Genomic DNA, 20,829 nt, shown 5'->3' with positions numbered 1-20,829 from the left:
ATGTGCGTGCATGTCAGTGTTTACCTCAGTCCGACTGTAAGGCAGCCCGCGGGGCTTATCACGTTATTAATGACTTGGCTAATGGAAGCCTATATAGCCCTCTAACACCGCTAGGTGGCACTCTAAATGCCAAACTTCCTGTCAGTTTCCTTTTTTAAGCATTTGTCCTTTTCTTTCGAGCTACCTTGAAATGAGAATTAGACAATGTACCAGGAGAAGATCATTGAATGAAACTTTTTGGTTTCAAAACTGAAAAGGAAAAAAGAAAATGAACATATACACAAATCGACTACGGTATTAGATCAGTGTGGTACCTGATATTATTTTCCTATTGTTGCCTTATACCTGTTGTATATATACTAAAACCTATCAACTTATCGGGCATCAGAAAAGGCATGTGTGTTCTTATCAATTAAAGAATGCTACACACAATTCTACTTGTGGCATGCTGAAGGCATTATTCTCTCATACCTACACGTGTATTGCATGACTACCCATGCAATAATGCCTCGTGACGTCACAGCGTTAACAAAATTATTATTCTCTAGGTACAATTTTAACTTTTTTTTTTACAGAAACTAAGGTGAATTAACTTTAAAAGACACAAACAATGGAGTTTGCGTTGAAAATATCATTTCATCAAGTTTCATGTATGGAGATTTAATTGCAATTGCGTTTATTTTTCAAATTCATTTCAAAATGGCAGAGAAAAATAGTTGTAAAATTTCAATAAAATCTTGAGGTGTGAGAGAAAAATACTCTTTCATACGTGGATATGAAGGATAAGGATATTCTATCCTCGGGATCACGAAATGTTTTAAAACCCTCGGCAAGTCTTGGGTTTTACAACATTTTGTGACCCTCGGGTAGAATATCCCTATCCTTCATATTCACATACGAAAGAGTCTTATATTCTCAAAGAACAATTCATCAAAAGCAATACAATGTTTTGTAAAGTTATAGATGTGTTAAAGGGAACGTTATCCTTATTAATTATTCCATCGCTTTAAAGTCTCCTCGACGGCCCGACCAAAATTCATCATATATATGTTTTAATTGTAACACAAACGAACATTTGATATAGTAAGATGATTCGCAGCACGAAACAATGAGACTTAATAACTGGCCATGTATTGTGATCAGCTGAACATATACAAATAACAAGTTGAGCATTATCTTGTGGCGGGCATCAATCAAAACATTTTTGTTCGATATTTTATACAATTATGCATACCTCTAACCGTCTAGTATTGGAATACAGGGTTCGATGATGAATGGGATATGCTGTAAGCTACTCTCATCACCAGCTAGCAGGTGCTATGATTTAATATCAGATACATTAAGCGTGGCTGCACAACTTACAGTCGTTCATTGGACTGTCTAAGATAATTTTCAGGCGTGAGACAGGTAACGTAATAATCATGTCATACCATCCCTCCCAACTTCGTCGTTTTTGAGACGATATTGCCTTGTATAATGCTTACCTTTTTTCCGTCTTCCTAACTGACTTTCTTCTTTCTAACGTCTCCCACGACACCGCCTCACGTTTGGCCTTCTGTTGAGGATTTGCATCTCTGTAAGGCAGGTTTTGGGTTCTTTCCCCTGGCCGAGACACGCCATTGTCTGTAAAAGTGGTAGTTTTTGCTCCTATTTTGCGCTCAGATGATCAGCATTATGGGAATGGGACGACTGGTCCACTCGTTGTTAGTATAATGTGACCGGGTAGGTATGGTGACTTCGGCGGCACACTTCAGTGATATAGCTCTATAAAAAGGACGGGAGATCCACTATAAAGGACGATACAACACCAATATACCACAGTCTCCCAATACATGCACTTCGCACTTCACACATGCAAGACACCATAGACATAGGAGGCCGTCATTCAATGGCCCTGGCTGTAAGTATACCAAAGCCAAACACATCTGTGACGATTACATGCATGGAATGTAAGTACTTAATCATCCTTAATACACCCACTTGGTTTACTGCATATTTAGTGTATTTATATATCTACATTTTTGTAATTACAGTAAACAATTATTCGCGAAACAATGCAATTAGCGTTTGATATCGCCAATTAGCGTTTGATATCGAGCAGATCGCCTTGAAAATTCGACAATACTTTGTTCACACTGTTGGAAATACATCTCTGCCCCATATTTTCTTCTTGAAGTAATGAGTATCCTACATTAATAAGTTTAAAATGATTCAGTTTTATATGGAATACACCATTTGATGTTAGTTCTTTATTACACATTGTCCAATCATATTTAGTTAAATACCCATTGTCTGAAGTGTGTAAATGTTTTATAGATGATCCACAGCTGACGAATGGTATTTTTTTCGAAAGAAAGTTACTTCACGCCATAACTATCACTGAAAAGTTTAAGCTTCTTATTCTAATTCAAGATAAAAAATAGTAAAGACAATGAATTGCGTGCCGAAAAAATTCATGGCACTATGTCCTTAATGAAATTTAAAGTACTGATTGTGCAAGGACCAAATGCAAAAACAAAATTGTTTCATATGCAATTTTGCATGAATTAAACATATATAAATACAATTATTCATCATAAATGTTCGTCTGTGGTGAAGCATTTCTAATGTAAGGTGACGAAGTTGTGTATGTATTTGATAATACATTGTATTTTGATATCATTGCTAAGTTATGTGATTATTTGATAATACTTTGTAGTTTGATTTCGTTGGCAAGTGATGATAGTATTTGATGTTTTTTATAACACACACACAAAAAAAAAAAAAAAAACATTGAATATCCCAGACATGTTATATATCTGAAGGCTACCAAGGTTGGGACCTTGGGGTCAGCCTTCAAAACTATAAACAAATGTCCCCACACAAGAGGGCTCTCATTCACCACACCACTTACACACATGTACTAGATGACTCATCACATTCATACCATAAACATAGACATTTATCACAAAAAACATCACTTTGACTCAATCTTTCATTAGCTTTTTATGATTTACGGATAGATAAACAAATACGAATTTAACAACTGTACTAGAAGACTGTAACAGATAAGCATATACATGTAGTCTCTATAACACCTTCTGATGTTTCTCATCATATCTAATATGTATATATTTGTAGAAGATAGATATATTAATTCTGTTTTAAACATTAGATATTTGTTGGATGTCCTGTCATGTTAAGGTTGTATTCTTCTGATGTTTCAGTCCTGTTGAGGTCTCGGTTCGACATATATCAAACAATTTATGAAATTTTCAAATACAATTTATCAATATCTGTAGCAAGTTGCCAGTTGCAGATTTTGGCAATTTTTTTTTTTATTTTTAGCAGATTTTTTTTAAATGCGGATTTTAAGAAATGGCCCATTTGCCGGCCATTTTGAAATGGTGTCTTTTTTCACTTTCAGTAGAACCCCAATTTTTTAAACCATTTTTTACTAAAATTATTTCAACTTAAATCATCACTGCGTCAGCATTTTAAGCTGTATCGAGCTAATTTTTGTTGTAATTCTTTACAAAGTTCGTGGCTATTAAAATATTGAGCATTAATGTGTGAAATGATACACTTTTGTCACTCTATTTTTGCATTCATTGTTAATTTGAGCACTTTTTTTTACTCTAAAATACTTACAAATAACAAATAATCAAATGGGGCAAAAACGTAAGCACACGGACCCACCATTTTTCCTCCTGGTTTGGAAAGAACAACCCTTTCCCTATTAAACACCGCATTAGGAAATTGTGGCTTTAATCTCTTGTGTATATGGTCAAAACGGCAAAAATTCCCATAAAATCCAATATTTTGTCAACTAGGTATCTTTCAGTGACAATAACCAAAAAATGAGCACACGGACATATGATTTTTCTTCCATTTTCTTTTATGGTATGAACTCCTATTTCCAAAAAATCTATATGAGAAAAAAAGTTTAATACAAGAAAATTTTGACTTTTCAGAGGAGTACATCCTTAAGTGAATTTCTGTATGTTGTTTTGTTTTTGGGCAATTGACATCAAATATATATAGTATTTTGAGAAATGTATAATAAAGTCGATTGGAATAAAGTTTTCGTTTATTTCTATATCTGCAAAACGAAATACCACACTCTTTATGTGTTAATTCAAAGCTGTATGCGATTTATCAAAATCCCATTGTGTAATATTATCCAATATTGGTTTAACTTTTAGGCAATTCCATGTTAAATTGACTCTATCTCTTCATTATAAAGGTTGAATGTGCCATTTGGTACTTTATTTATCATTTTAAGTATGAATTGGTTGGAAGTATTTTGTTTTGTAATCTGTATTGGAACCAGTGAATATTTGTGTCTTTTGTTATTTGAAAAGGAATCTAGTAATTATGTTGCAAAATTTTCAGTGTATAGTGTGTCACATTTTCCCATTTTATCTCTGCTGTGTTTAGTTAATCAAACATATCTTTGGTTCCTTTTGTGTTTTAGTATAATCTGCATGTGGTGAGGTATAAAGGACTATAAAAGGTTTTTTTAGTAGCATTTTGATGTTGTTATATATTTGATATGACATTGCAATTGTAGTTTGACTTCGTTGGCAAGTTGTGTAAGTAGTTGATAATACAGTGTAGTGTGATTTTGTCGACAAGTTATGTGATTATTTGATAATTTATACATTGTAGTTTGATTTCCATGGCAAGTTATGTGAGTATTTGATAATAAATTGTAGTTGATTTTGTTGGAAAGTTATGTGATTATTTGATAATTAATACATTGTAGTTGATTTTGTTGGCAAGTTATGTGAGTATTTGATAATACATTGTAGTTGATTTTGTTGGCAAGTTATGTGATTATTTGATAATACATTGTGGTTTGATTTCGTTGGCAAGATATTTAAGTATTTGATAATACATTGTAGTTTAATTTCGTTTGCAAGTTGTGTAAGTATTTGATAATAAAATGTAGTTTAATATCATTGACAAGTTATGTGATTATTTGATAATTAATACATTTTTGTTTGATTTCCACGGCAAGTTGTGTAAGAATTTGATAATACCTTGTAGTTGATTTCGTTGGCAAGTATTTCAGACTTTGCCATGTGTCTAGCAGCTATGGAAGTCCAGCCTTCACTCCCAAGTAAGAATTTCGTGATAAATTGGTTATTTAGAATACTGTAATAGGTTTCACAGATTTAACGCTTTTCTATTGCATTAAACCAGAAAATCGTCGTTTTATAATACCTTAGTTGATTTTTCATTTTGCTACGCACTAAACGTTTAATACTTATTATGCTTGATGCAGATATGGACCTTGCTTAATTAAATACAAGGTGTGAACAGTTGGATAGAAGATGTTGTTACTGTTGAATGATTGTTTAGAGTGAATGTTTAGGGTTTGAAACATAACGATTATTTTATTGTGTACAACCTTTATGTGTCTGTGAAGTAAATTGCAAATATTTTGTGTGTATGTTTAATAAAAAACAACTAGTTTTAATAAAAACAACTATATCTCTAACGAAGCTATCCTGATCACCGTCTGAAATGTAAACCAGTCTATGAACCCCGGGTGACCCGAATAGCATTACCAACACCTTGAACTGGACAAGTATCAATGACTCGCGTATATCTACATTTTCACAAAACCTAGTTGCTAATGTGTAGTTCGTCTGGCCTTCGATGAACGTTATCGATCACACGTCTTGACCGGAAGTAGAGGTCAGTGGCGTGAAGTCATTAGAAGGGAGAAATGCATACGACTATCGCACGCCGCCAACGCGACGCAGACCGGAAGTTGCCGTTCCATACAATAGACATCGTATGACGGTAATCATAATGGTTCGATTCACCTCCCGCCTTTTCCCGCTAACCGGAAGTAGTGTTAACCTGATCAGGTATAAAGAAAGCATTGTTTACCCTGGTGAAATCAAAAGATGGCTGCCATCGACGGTAGAAGGAGATACCAGTAACCTCATGTATATGTTCGAATGAATAATGGCTAACCAGTTCTTACTGTTGTGGAATTCGGTATAGTTTTTTCCGTAAAAAAATGTGATCCAAGCAAACTGCATGAAAAATGCGTTTTATAACAAATGTTGCCGAAATTTACAAGCGAATCAACACATTATCTCTCACCAATACAATATAGGTAACCATGATTGTTGCTAACATCTCTTCAAGTTAGAAATATACATAATACCCATATTTAACCATGATATAAATCTTAACCTGAAAATTGAGCTGAATCAGAAACAAACAATATCCAGCGACGTTACATTTTCAACTCAAAGTTAAGTTCTTTGAAGGCAAACTTGTGCGTTTTAACCGTATTTGTCCGATCGTTGGCACTATGGATTAAGTCTTTGTGAAAGTATCCATAAATTTGTTTTTGTCTCAATATGTCCTTCAGAATATGTTAAACGAGAAAAGTTATGTTATATTAATTTAATTTTTGTTTTTACAATGTAATGGATTTAACAATTACAGAGAAAATGACCTAAATAGAGACGTGTTCTTTCCACTAAGCTGGCGAGATTGATAAACTTGTAAGGTTAATAAAACTCTTCCTCTCCTCTTCAAGGTAAATTGGATGTCAACACACAACCAGCTTCGTGCTAGATTTCAGAACATTCGCCATAAACCTCTATAACAGTGTAGTTACATTTACTTGTCCTTTTTGAAGGTTGATGGTTGAAATTCACATGGAATTGCACATGCTTTTTAAGTAAACCTCAAAAGCGTTTGACAGACGAAAATGAACGCAAAACATAAAGAAAGGAAGACTATTAAAGACCATTTATTTAAGGGTTATCTGATTTCATTAGTCTTGTGTTAATCATCGCCTTAGAATTGAAATCGATTTCACCATGAACCTTGTTCTTTGTTGACAATTACTTGTATGAAGGATCACGAGTAGTTATACCCACTTAACAAAGAGGTGAAATTTAGCTAAATCACGCAGGCTCTTATTCTGTCCCTCTAGATGCGTCCTGCAATTATGCGTTTTTCGTGTATTCCGAATTTTTGTATGCTCTGTGGTGAAATAATTACATTTCTTATCAAATTAGGTAACACTAAGTGATTGAATTTGTCGTAATAATTTGATTTTATGTCTCTAAGAAATCTCGGAGTGTTGCTGTGTAGCGGTATAAAATAATAAAATCGTGAGCGTTCATGTCATAGTGTCTTTGTTGTTTTTTGTTGTTTTTGTTATATATCATGTAGGAGTTACCGACAAACATAGGATCACGGTGTCTCGAGTTCTAGTTATCTCGACACTTAGAACAAATACATGAGTAAAGAGACCATACATAATTAAATCGTGTGTTTCACTTATTCTGTCATTTCGACTCATTTGCAAGATGAAATAATGTTGAACATTGTACAATGAGTTGAAGCAAATGCCTGAATCCGTTTAAATCTAAATCATGTTATATCAAACATCCATACCAGTTGTAGGGTATATCTTTGTGGTTTGGGAGATGTGGAAGTTTATGATGCTAAGGTAAGAATTTGGATGAAATCTGCACGTGCGTCCTTAATATCCTAACCAGCAAATTTAAAAATTCATCTTATAGCTATTTCTTTATGTTACAGACTAATTGATTTGATGGATATTGATATAAATGCCAATATCGATACATGCTCGATTATATAGCAGCTTATATTGTTCGGTTGGGATATAAAATGTGAATCGATTTTACTCCCGTTTCTAATAATTCAGTTTATCACAATTCCATAGCACCTAAACTTTCTCCAATGTCAAAATACTGCTAATGGCATAGCTAGTTGACAGTAGTAACCAGCAATGTGTTGCCATGACTACGGGCGACAATGAGACGCTATACAGACGAGATACATCGTAGATAGATGTATATGGCCAAGGTCAGTATTATATTTATTTATCAGCCAATTAAGATGGTCCAAAGATATATATAACATACATAGCAATATATTAAATTATGATGTTCCATATATACATTTGCCGCATTCCCTTTTTCAAACAATGAGGAGGTTTGAAAGATGCAATTATTGTATTTCCCTTAGAAAGAAGCTATTATAATGTAACAAAGACCGAAATGTCCTTTGTCCTTTACAAACAATGATTAAAAGATGAAATTGTCATATCCGCAGTGATGCAGTTTCCAGGGTATACAAGTCTTATTGGTGCCTGATTAGCCGGTTCCATAGTTACAAAGTTCATGTGAACAACACCTATTCGTGTAAGTAGCAAGTGTCTTACCACAACACGCCTCCGTCTAAATACAATTTTATTTACGTTCAGTTCACCTTCAAACGCAAATCTATCAATTTCAAGATCATATATTAAAACTAAAATTGGCCTAAAATCTTTTTCGATTTGAGCTGAAATTAACCTAAAATTTGCCTTAATTATTTTTCCTGTTACTTTCATCGATATTATTTACCAAAATTACATTTAATTGATTAGTTAAATTAGCTAAATTTACATGAAAATTTTACCAAGACTTTCTTGAAATGACCTTACATTGCGTGGCGTGGACATTTTTCTTTCATGTGAATTTACGGTGAATTGTAAATGACCCGGAGACAGTTTTAATAATAACGTGATAAGAAACACTTGTTGAAATTTATATAACTTTATAAATGATGTATATCAGCAATCAAATCGTTAATACAACGGCTGGTAAATTATCGTTAGCATGACTGTGTATATCTATACCAATGATTTGACCCGGAAAGAGAATCAACCTTCTGACCTAGTTAGAAGTCCTGACCTAGTTAGACTGCAAAGCACACCAGGAAATATTCGTTTGAGGTCTATATGTGCTATTGTGATCAAGATGGCCTTATTTTTACTGGGGGCTAAGATGTATGATTAAAACATTTATTGAGTTATAGACAATCTTGAGTACAGAGAACATAATTAATTGAACCCTTACTGCTTAAGTGTAGCAGCCCAGAAATAACTGGTGTCGCCATTGTGTATTGATCTGACTTACCAGCTTTAACTGTGGGGGATACCAATGGTATTTATCTGACTTACCAGCTTTAACTGTGGGGATACCAATGGTATTTATCTGACTGACAAGCTTAACCTGTGGGGGATACCAATTGCTTTTTTGTATCTGGTGTTAGGGTTATGCGGTATAATATTTTATTACTTCTTGGGTGGGAAAGTAATTTAGGATGGCGCAGAATTGTTGACATACATTAGAGACCGTTTACGTGAAGTATAATGGAATTACAGCGGTTGAAGAAAAATGAGGTTAGTTATTTGAAATAGGCATCATCGACTACAGAATATTTCGTTTTTGATTTTGCAAACACTGTTCCGTGTGTTAAATGTTGCAAATCTACATAAACTTATCGAACTGAAGAAGGACTGTTATGACATCTTTCCTTAGATTACTTTATATCGAGAAGTATGATACGATAAAATGATGCATCATAACATCTATAAACATAGTTATATATCACTTTGGTTTCCAATACAATATTGATAGAGATTCCAACAGTCCGATTTTAACACTTTCATTGTATTTACAAACAATAGATCTAGGAAGCCAATCAACAACATGATACATTTCCATAAGGTGTAATAAGCCCCCGTAAACGCTGTGTACTTGTGTCACGGCGTGTCGGTCTGCGTTTACTATGCATTTCTGTTGTTCATATATTTAGTTAATGGCACGACCTTGTGATGTCAATTTTGTATATTGAATATCAAAGGGTATAGATATAAATTGACTGTAAATCTTATGATGTTATGTAATCTTCTGAAAACAAATACAAGGCAATAAGATAGCGCCTGTCTATATAACGGATTAGTTATGAAACTCCATATCTAAACTGGATTGAAAATTATTTCAATATTCCTATGACAGGTTGACATTAAGTGCCGTAAAACATTTATGAGATGAGATGTTTTCGATGATAAAAATCAGGCAAGTCTGTATGCTGAGATTACTACTGTCCATCACTGTTATCCTGCTTTGTACAGAAGACATAATCAACCACTCTGTTGTGTTAAACAAACCTATCATATAGATACACAGGATGTATGTACTGGCCCTATCATATAGATACACGGATGTATACTGGCCTACATATAGACACAGGATGTATGTACTGGCCCTTTATATAGATACACAGGATGTATGTACTGGCCCTTTTATATAGATACACAGGATGTATGTACTGGCCCCTTTTATATAGATACACAGGATGTATGTACTGGCCCCTATCATATAGATACACAGGATGTATGTACTGGCCCCTTTTATATAGATACACAGGATGTATGTACTGGCCCCTTTTATATAGATACACAGGATGTATGTACTGGCCCCTTTTATATAGATACACAGGATGTATGTACTGGCCCCTTTTATATAGATACACAGGATGTATGTACTGGCCCCTATCATATAGATACACAGGATGTATGTACTGGCCCCTTTTATATAGATACACAGGATGTATGTACTGGCCCCTTTTATATAGATACACAGGATGTATGTACTGGCCCCTTTTATATAGATACACAGGATGTATGTACTGGCCCCTTTTATATAGATACACAGGATGTATGTACTGGCCCCTATCATATAGATACACAGGATGTATGTACTGGCCCCTATCATATAGATACACAGGATGTATGTACTGGCCCCTTTTATATAGATACACAGGATGTATGTACTGGCCCCTATCATATAGATACACAGGATGTATGTACTGGCCCCTTTTATATAGATACACAGGATGTATGTACTGGCCCCTTTTATATAGATACACAGGATGTATGTACTGGCCCCTTTTATATAGATACACAGGATGTATGTACTGGCCCCTATCATATAGATACACAGGATGTATGTACTGGCCCCTTTTATATAGATACACAGGATGTATGTACTGGCCCTATCATATAGATACACAGGATGTATGTACTGGCCCCTTTTATATAGATACACAGGATGTATGTACTGGCCCCTATCATATAGATACACAGGATGTATGTACTGGCCCCTTTTATATAGATACACAGGATGTATGTACTGGCCCCTATCATATAGATACACAGGATGTATGTACTGGCCCTATCATATAGATACACAGGATGTATGTACTGGCCCCTATCATATAGATACACAGGATGTATGTACTGGCCCTTCATATAGATACACAGGATGTATGTACTGGCCCCTTTTATATAGATACACAGGATGTATGTACTGATATAGATACACAGGATGTATGTACTGGCCCCTTTTATATAGATACACAGGATGTATGTACTGGCCCTATCATATAGATACACAGGATGTATGTACTGGCCCTATATATAGATACACAGGATGTATGTACTGGCCCCTTTTATATAGATACACAGGATGTATGTACTGGCCCTTTTATATAGATACACAGGATGTATGTACTGGCCCTTTTATATAGATACACAGGATGTATGTACTGGCCCCTATCATATAGATACACAGGATGTATGTACTGGCCCCTTTCATATAGATACACAGGATGTATGTACTGGCCCTACTGTAGTACTGCCCCTATCATATAGATACACAGGATGTATGTACTGGCCCTATCATATAGATACACAGGATGTATGTACTGGCCCCTATCATATAGATACACAGGATGTATGTACTGGCCCCTATCATATAGATACACAGGATGTATGTACTGGCCCCTATCATATAGATACACAGGATGTATGTACTGGCCCTATCATATAGATACACAGGATGTATGTACTGGCCCCTATCATATAGATACACAGGATGTATGTACTGGCCCTATCATATAGATACACAGGATGTATGTACTGGCCCCTTTTATATAGATACACAGGATGTATGTACTGGCCCCTATCATATAGATACACAGGATGTATGTACTGGCCCTATCATATAGTTACACAGGATGTATGTACTGGCCCTATCATATAGATACACAGGATGTATGTACTGGCCCCTATCATATAGATACACAGGATGTATGTACTGGCCCCTATCATATAGATACACAGGATGTATGTACTGGCCCTTTTATATAGATACACAGGATGTATGTACTGGCCCCTATCATATAGATACACAGGATGTATGTACTGGCCCCTATCATATAGATACACAGGATGTATGTACTGGCCCCTTTTATATAGATACACAGGATGTATGTACTGGCCCTATCATATAGATACACAGGATGTATGTACTGGCCCCTTTCATATAGATACACAGGATGTATGTACTGGCCCCTTTTATATAGATACACAGGATGTATGTACTGGCCCTATCATATAGATACACAGGATGTATGTACTGGCCCTATCTATATATACTGATACACAGGATGTATGTACTGGCCCCTTTTATATAGATACACAGGATGTATGTACTGGCCCCTTTTATATAGATACACAGGATGTATGTACTGGCCCCTATCATATAGATACACAGGATGTATGTACTGGCCCCTATCATATAGATACACAGGATGTATGTACTGGCCCCTATCATATAGATACACAGGATGTATGTACTGGCCCTATCATATAGATACACAGGATGTATGTACTGGCCCCTTTTATATAGATACACAGGATGTATGTACTGGCCCCTTTTATATAGATACACAGGATGTATGTACTGGCCCCTATCATATAGATACACAGGATGTATGTACTGGCCCTATCATATAGATACACAGGATGTATGTACTGGCCCCTATCATATAGATACACAGGATGTATGTACTGGCCCCTTTTATATAGATATATAGATACACAGGATGTATGTACTGGCCCCTTTTATATAGATACACAGGATGTATGTACTGGCCCCTTTTATATAGATACACAGGATGTATGTACTGGCCCCTTTTATATAGATACACAGGATGTATGTACTGGCCCCTTTTATATAGATACACAGGATGTATGTACTGGCCCTTTATATAGATACACAGGATGTATGTACTGGGCCCCTATCATATAGATACACAGGATGTATGTACTGGCCCCTATCATATAGATACACAGGATGTATGTACTGGCCCTATATGTACTGGCCCTATCATATAGATACACAGGATGTATGTACTGGCCCCTTTCATATAGATACACAGGATGTATGTACTGGCCCCTATCATATAGATACACAGGATGTATGTACTGGCCCCTTTTATATAGATACACAGGATGTATGTACTGGCCCCTATCATATTGATACACAGGATGAATGAACTGGCCCCTTTTATATAGATACACAGGATGTATGTACTGGCCCCTATCATATAGATACACAGGATGTATGTACTGGCCCCTTTTATATAGATACACAGGATGTATGTACTGGCCCCTATCATATAGATACACAGGATGTATGTACTGGCCCCTTTTATATAGATACACAGGATGTATGTACTGGCCCCTTTTATATAGATACACAGGATGTATGTACTGGCCCCTTTTATATAGATACACAGGATGTATGTACTGGCCCCTTTTATATAGATACACAGGATGTATGTACTGGCCCCTTTTATATAGATACACAGGATGTATGTACTGGCCCCTATCATATAGATACACAGGATGTATGTACTGGCCCCTATCATATAGATACACAGGATGTATGTACTGGCCCTATCATATAGATACACAGGATGTATGTACTGGCCCCTATCATATAGATACACAGGATGTATGTACTGGCCCTTTTATATAGATACACAGGATGTATGTACTGGCCCCTTTTATATAGATACACAGGATGTATGTACTGGCCCCTATCATATAGATACACAGGATGTATGTACTGGCCCCTATCATATAGATACACAGGATGTATGTACTGGCCCCTTTTATATAGATACACAGGATGTATGTACTGGCCCCTATTCATATAGATACACAGGATGTATGTACTGGCCCCTTTTATATAGATACACAGGATGTATGTACTGGCCCCTATCATATAGATACACAGATGGATGTATGTATATAAATACACAGGCTGGCCCCTTTTATATAGATACACAGGATGTATGTACTGGCCCTATCATATAGATACACAGGATGTATGTACTGGCCCCTATCATATAGATACACAGGATGTATGTACTGGCCCCTATATATAGATACACAGGATGTATGTACTGGCCCCTATCATATAGATACACAGGATGTATGTACTGGCCCCTTTTATATAGATACACAGGATGTATGTACTGGCCCCTATCATATAGATACACAGGATGTATGTACTGGCCCTATCATATAGATACACAGGATGTATGTACTGGCCCCTATCATATAGATACACAGGATGTATGTACTGGCCCCTTTTATATAGATACACAGGATGTATGTACTGGCCCCTATCATATAGATACACAGGATGTATGTACTGGCCCTATCATATAGATACACAGGATGTATGTACTGGCCCCTATCATATAGATACACAGGATGTATGTACTGGCCCCTTTTATATAGATACACAGGATGTATGTACTGGCCCTATCATATAGATACACAGGATGTATGTACTGGCCCCTATCATATAGATACACAGGATGTATGTACTGGCCCCTTTTATATAGATACACAGGATGTATGTACTGGCCCCTTTTATATAGATACACAGGATGTATGTACTGGCCCCTTTTATATAGATACACAGGATGTATGTACTGGCCCCTTTTATATAGATACACAGGATGTATGTACTGGCCCCTTTTATATAGATACACAGGATGTATGTACTGGCCCCTTTTATATATATACACAGGATGTATGTACTGGCCCCTTTATAGATACACAGATGTATGTATAGATACACAGGATGTATGTACTGGCCCCTTTTATATAGATACACAGGATGTATGTACTGGCCCCTTTTATATAGATACACAGGATGTATGTACTGGCCCCTTTTCATATAGATACACAGGATGTATGTACTGGCCCTATCATATAGATACACAGGATGTATGTACTGGCCCCTTTTATATAGATACACAGGATGTATGTACTGGCCCCTTCATATAGATACACAGGATGTATGTACTGGCCCTGGCCCTTTTATATATAGATACACAGGATGTATGTACTGGCCCCTTTATATAGATACACAGGATGTATGTACTGGCCCTATCTGATACACGCCCCCTTTTATATAGATACACAGGATGTATGTACTGGCCCCTATCATATAGATACACGGATGTATGTACTGGCCCCTTTTATATAGATACACAGGATGTATGTACTGGCCCCTATCATATAATACACTGGCCCCTTTTATATAGATACACAGGATGTATGTACTGGCCCCTTTTATATAGATACACAGGATGTATAGATACACAGGATGTATGTACTGGCCCCTATCATATAGATACACAGGATGTATGTACTGGCCCTATCATATAGATACACAGGATGTATGTACTGGCCCCTTTTATATAGATACACAGGATGTATGTACTGGCCCCTATCATATAGATACACAGGATGTATGTACTGGCCCCTTTTATATAGATACACAGGATGTATGTACTGGCCCCTTTTATATATAGATACACAGGATGTATGTACTGGCCCCTAATGAACGATATCTGTGTATATTCCGAAATACAGATGGAATGAAGATGATTTAATTTTCCGACCCTTTCAGGAAATTCAAGTAGAAATAATACGAATTGATCAAACTGATAGTAACCTCATATAATGCCGTCCTAAGACAATGTCCCTATTAGTAAAAGACGATTAAATTTAGGATCTTGTTTTTCCTCTTCTTCCTAACTTACTTATCTGTTCCACATTGATCACCAATGTAACGTAATAGTACTGCCATGTGATCCTGCCTCCTTATTTACAGTTGTTCGTGTTAAGATATTAAAAATCTTGTCAAATTTATGTGTTCCGCCCGTTAAGTACGATACACATAAAGCCATGACGACATCAAGCAATGCGACCTTCTTTATCTCGCGTGTTCCTGTTGTTAAAACGAGAGTTGTTATAATCGATTAGGCGCGTAGAGGTATAAACGTATTGGATCATGACAAAGCTTGGCTGTCGTTAGAGTCTGGACCTTGTTACATTGTCGTAATGAGAATGTTTGATGTTGGTGATAATAGAAAAGTATTTAATGATGTAACGGTTTAGGATACTTCCAATCATCTCAGTAGTAATCCACAACGGAAATGAAAAGAGCCATGAACTGTTTTTATAATCATTTGCGCAAGTTCATGTCGACTTCATCTAAAAACAAATGACTTTTTATTGTTATTTATATTTCATGTTAAATATATCTATAAACATTACAAGATATGTTATATTTCCCTCTCACCAACAAATCCGGCAATTTTTGCTTTGTAAATCTGTCGGTATTTTATTTTTATATTGTAGAGGGATTGATTAACTGGATGTTTTATGTTTTTGTTGATAAAATGTCTGTTTTACCATATCATGCATTTTCGATAGCACTGTCCTACCTGTTTGGTAGAGTAGATTAATAGCCTGGGTCATTTAAGCACGGCCTCTAGTGTTTGCGTTGCTTGTGTTTTGGGAGACTAAAGTAAATTCCTGATGTCCTGTGGTAACGTTTCGGAAAACCTTTGGAATTTTCAGTGCTAAATCACTGAAACATGCCGTCAACGACACCACACAAGCACATCCCACATGGTTATACTATAATGTCATCACTAGTCGTCATACTGCCTTTTTGTTGAGTGCTTAACAGAAATAATAAATACTCACTTTTATAAGACTATGGAGTGTCGGCTAAGGGCTATTACCTAGAGCCTTTCTCACAGAGGCGAACACTCAACTCGTGGCCAAATGTCGGTGGAGACGTTAGGAAGAAAAGAAATGACCAGATCCTATTTAGTCGCATTTTACAAACCAAGCAATAGGAGTAGCAAGCATAATTCAAAGGTCTTACCCGCAGTGTCGATATTTATATAAATATGGTCATAACTGATTAATGATCGAAAGATGTGTTTACCATTGTTTTGTTAACAATAACATATTACTACACTATTATTAGGTGTTCTCGAGTTTGGGTATCATGTGATGACAATAACAGGTTGTCGCGTCTAAATTTTAAGCGTGTTTGGTGAACATTCACATTGATGCGATTATTTCAGCTGTAGGCGAAATCCCTTGTTTACAACGAGAATGATTTCGATTAAAGAACGCAGTGACTGACTTTTTAAAGCGGTCAAAATGAAACTGTGTTTGAACCAATGAAATATTGTTTCATGTCATTAATTAATAAAGCTAGTACACTTTTCCCTTCGGAATATTGTTTAGAAAAGCATTCGTAAGCGTTAATATTCAAATCTAAAAAATTAAGGAAGAAGAATTTAAACTTTAGTTATATCATAATATAACATCTACGAGTCGTTTAATATAGTTTTCCTATAGAGGATGTAACACACACCACTTTTGTTTGATTAATTAATGTCCTATTCACAGTAAGGTTCATGTAATGACGGCCTCCCATGTGTGCAGTGTTTAGTGTGTATGAAGTATGTGGTGCGTGTTTTGGGAGACTGCGGTATAATCGTGTTATGTCTTCTTCTATAGTAGACCTCTTATAGTGAAATGTCACTGAAGCATGCAATCGGAGATACCAAGCATCACACCCACCCGATCACATTTACTACTTGCGACTCCTTCATGTTGAGCACTAAGCAGGAGTAGAAATGACCACTTTTTATAGACTTTGGTGTGTTTCGGCCAGGGGACAGAAGACATAACTCAGTGTCTATTTCACAGGGGCGAGCGATCAACAGAAGGCCAAAATGGGCGGTGACAAGGGAGGGATTAGGAAGACGAAAGCTGGTTAGGGAGAATAGAAAAGATAAGATTCTAAACTTGGTCACTTTTTACGATCATGCAATAGGGGTAGTAGGTACAATTCTAACGCCCAACCTGCAGAACAAACACTCAACACAACACACCTCCAGTATTGTCTTTGTTAGACTATGGACATTCAGTCATCTCACTGCCGACTCTATCTCCAGTATTGTTCTGTTTAGACTATGGACATGCAGTCATATCACTGCCGACTCCATCTCCAGCACTGTTCTGGTTAGACTATGGACATTCAGTCATCTCACTGCCGACTCTATCTCCAGTATTGTTCTGGTTAGACTATGGACATTCAGTCATCTCACTGCCGACTCTATTTCCAGTACTGTTCTAGTTAGACTATGGACATTCAGTCATCTCACTGCCGACTCCATATCCAGTACTGTTCTGGTTAAACTATGGACATTCAGTCATCACACTGCCGACTCCAACTCCAGTACTGTTCTGGAAAGACAATGGACATTCAGTCATCTCACTGCCGACTCCATCTCCAGTACTGTTCTGGTTAGACTAAGGAGATTCAGTCATCACACTGCCGACTCCAACTCCAGTACTGTTCTGGTTAGACTATGGACATTCAGTCATCACACTGCCGACTCCAACTCCAGTACTGTTCTGGTTAGACAATGGACATTCAGTCATCACACTGCCGACTCCATCTCCAGTACTGTTCTGGTTAGACTAAGGAGATTCAGTCATCACACTGCAACTCCAACTCCAGTACTGTTCTGGTTAGACTATGGACATTCAGTCATCACACTGCCGACTCCATCTCCAGTACTGTTCTGGTTAGACTATGGACATTCAGTCATCATACTGCCGACTCTATCTCCAGTACTGTTCTGGTTAGACTATGGACATTCAGTCATCTCACTGCCGACTCATCTCGTACTGTTCTGGTTAACTATGGAGATTGTCATCTCATGCCGACTCCATCTCCAGTACTGTTCTGGTTAGACTATGGACATTCAGTCATCTCACTGCCGACTCCATCTCCAGTACTGTTCTGGTTAGACTATGGACATTCAGTCATTCCACTGCCGACTCCATCTCCAGTACTGTTCTAGTTAGTCTATGGACATTCAGTCATCATCACACTGCCGACTCCATCTCCAGTACTGTTCTAGTTAGACTATGGACATTCAGTCATCACACTGCCGACTCCATCTCCAGTACTGTTCTGGTTAGACTATGGACATTCAGTCATCACACTGCCGACTCCATCTCCAGTACTGTTCTGGTTAGACTATGGACATTCAGTCATCATACTGCCGACTCTATCTCCAGTACTGTTCTGGTTAGACTATGGACATTCAGTCATCTCACTGCCGACTCCATCTCCAGTACTGTTCTGGTTAACTATGGACATTCAGTCATTCCACTGCCGACTCCATCTCCAGTACTGTTCTAGTTAGTCTATGGACATTCAGTCATCACACTGCCGACTCCATCTCCAGTACTGTTCTAGTTAGACTATGGACATTCAGTCATCACACTGCCGACTCCATTTCCAGTACTGTTCTGGTTAGACTATGGGTTTTCAGTCATCTCACTGCCGACTCCATCTCCAGTGCTGTTCTGGTTAGACTATGGACATTCAGTCATCACACTGCCGACTCCATCTTCAGTACTGTTCTGGTTAGACTATGGACATTCAGTCATCACACTGCCGACTCCATCTTCAGTACTGTTCTGGTTAGACTATGGACATTCAGTCATCTCACTGCCGACTCCATCTCCAGTACTGTTCTGGTTAGACTATGGACATTCAGTCATCTCACTGCCGACTCCAACTCCAGTACTGTTCTGGTTAAACTATGGACATTCAGTCATCACACTGCCGACTCTATTTCCAGTACTGTTCTGGTTAGACTATGGACATTCAGTCATCTCACTGCCGACTCCATCTCCAGTACTGTTCTGGTTTAACTATGGAGATTCAGTCATTCCACTGCCGACTCCATCTCGAGTACTGTTCTGGTTAGACTATGGACATTCAGTCATCTTACTGCCGACTCCATCTTCAGTAAGTTAGACTATGGACAATCAGTCACCACACTTCCGACACTATCTCCAGTACTGTTCTGGTTAGACTATGGACATTCAGTCATCTTACTGCCGACTCCATCTCCAGTACTGTTCTGGTTAGATTATGGACATTCAGTCACCACACTTCCGACTCTAACTCCAGTACCGTTCTGGTTAGACTATGGACATTCAGTCACACACTGCCGACTCCATCTCCAGTACTGTTCTGGTTAGACTATGGACATTCAGTCATCACACTCCGACTCCATCTCCAGTACTATTCTGGTTAGACTATGGACATTCAGTCATCACACTGCCGACTCCATCTCCAGTACTGTTCTGGTTAGACTATGGACATTCAGTCATCACACTGCCGACTCTAACTCCAGTACTGTTCTGGTTAGACTATGGACATTCAGTCATCACACTGCCGACTCCATCTCCAGTACTGTTCTGGTTAGACTATGGACATTCAGTCATCACACTGCCGACTCTAACTCCAGTACTGTTCTGGTTAGACTATGGACATTCAGTCATCACACTGCCGACTCCATCTCCAGTACTGTTCTGGTTAGACTATGGACATTCAGTCATCACACTGCCGACTCTAACTCCAGTACTGTTCTGGTTAGACTATGGACATTCAGTCATCACACTTCCGACTCCATCTCCAGTACTGTTCTGGTTAGACTATGGACATTCAGTCATCACACTGCCGACTCTAACTCCAGTACTGTTCTGGTTAGACTATGGACATTCAGTCATCACACTGCCGACTCTATCTCCAGTACTGTTCTGGTTAGACTATGGACATTCAGTCATCACACTGCCGACTCCATCTCCAGTACTGTTCTGGTTAGACTATGGACATTCAGTCATCACACTGCCGACTCCATCTCCAGTACTATTCTGGTTAGACAATGGACATTCAGTCATCACAC

Source organism: Argopecten irradians, chromosome 4 (genome assembly GCF_041381155.1).
Source record: "Argopecten irradians isolate NY chromosome 4, Ai_NY, whole genome shotgun sequence".
Taxonomy (NCBI): Eukaryota; Metazoa; Mollusca; class Bivalvia; order Pectinida; family Pectinidae; genus Argopecten; species Argopecten irradians.
The sequence above is the reverse complement of the archived record's forward strand: the minus strand, read 5'-3'. Positions refer to the sequence as shown.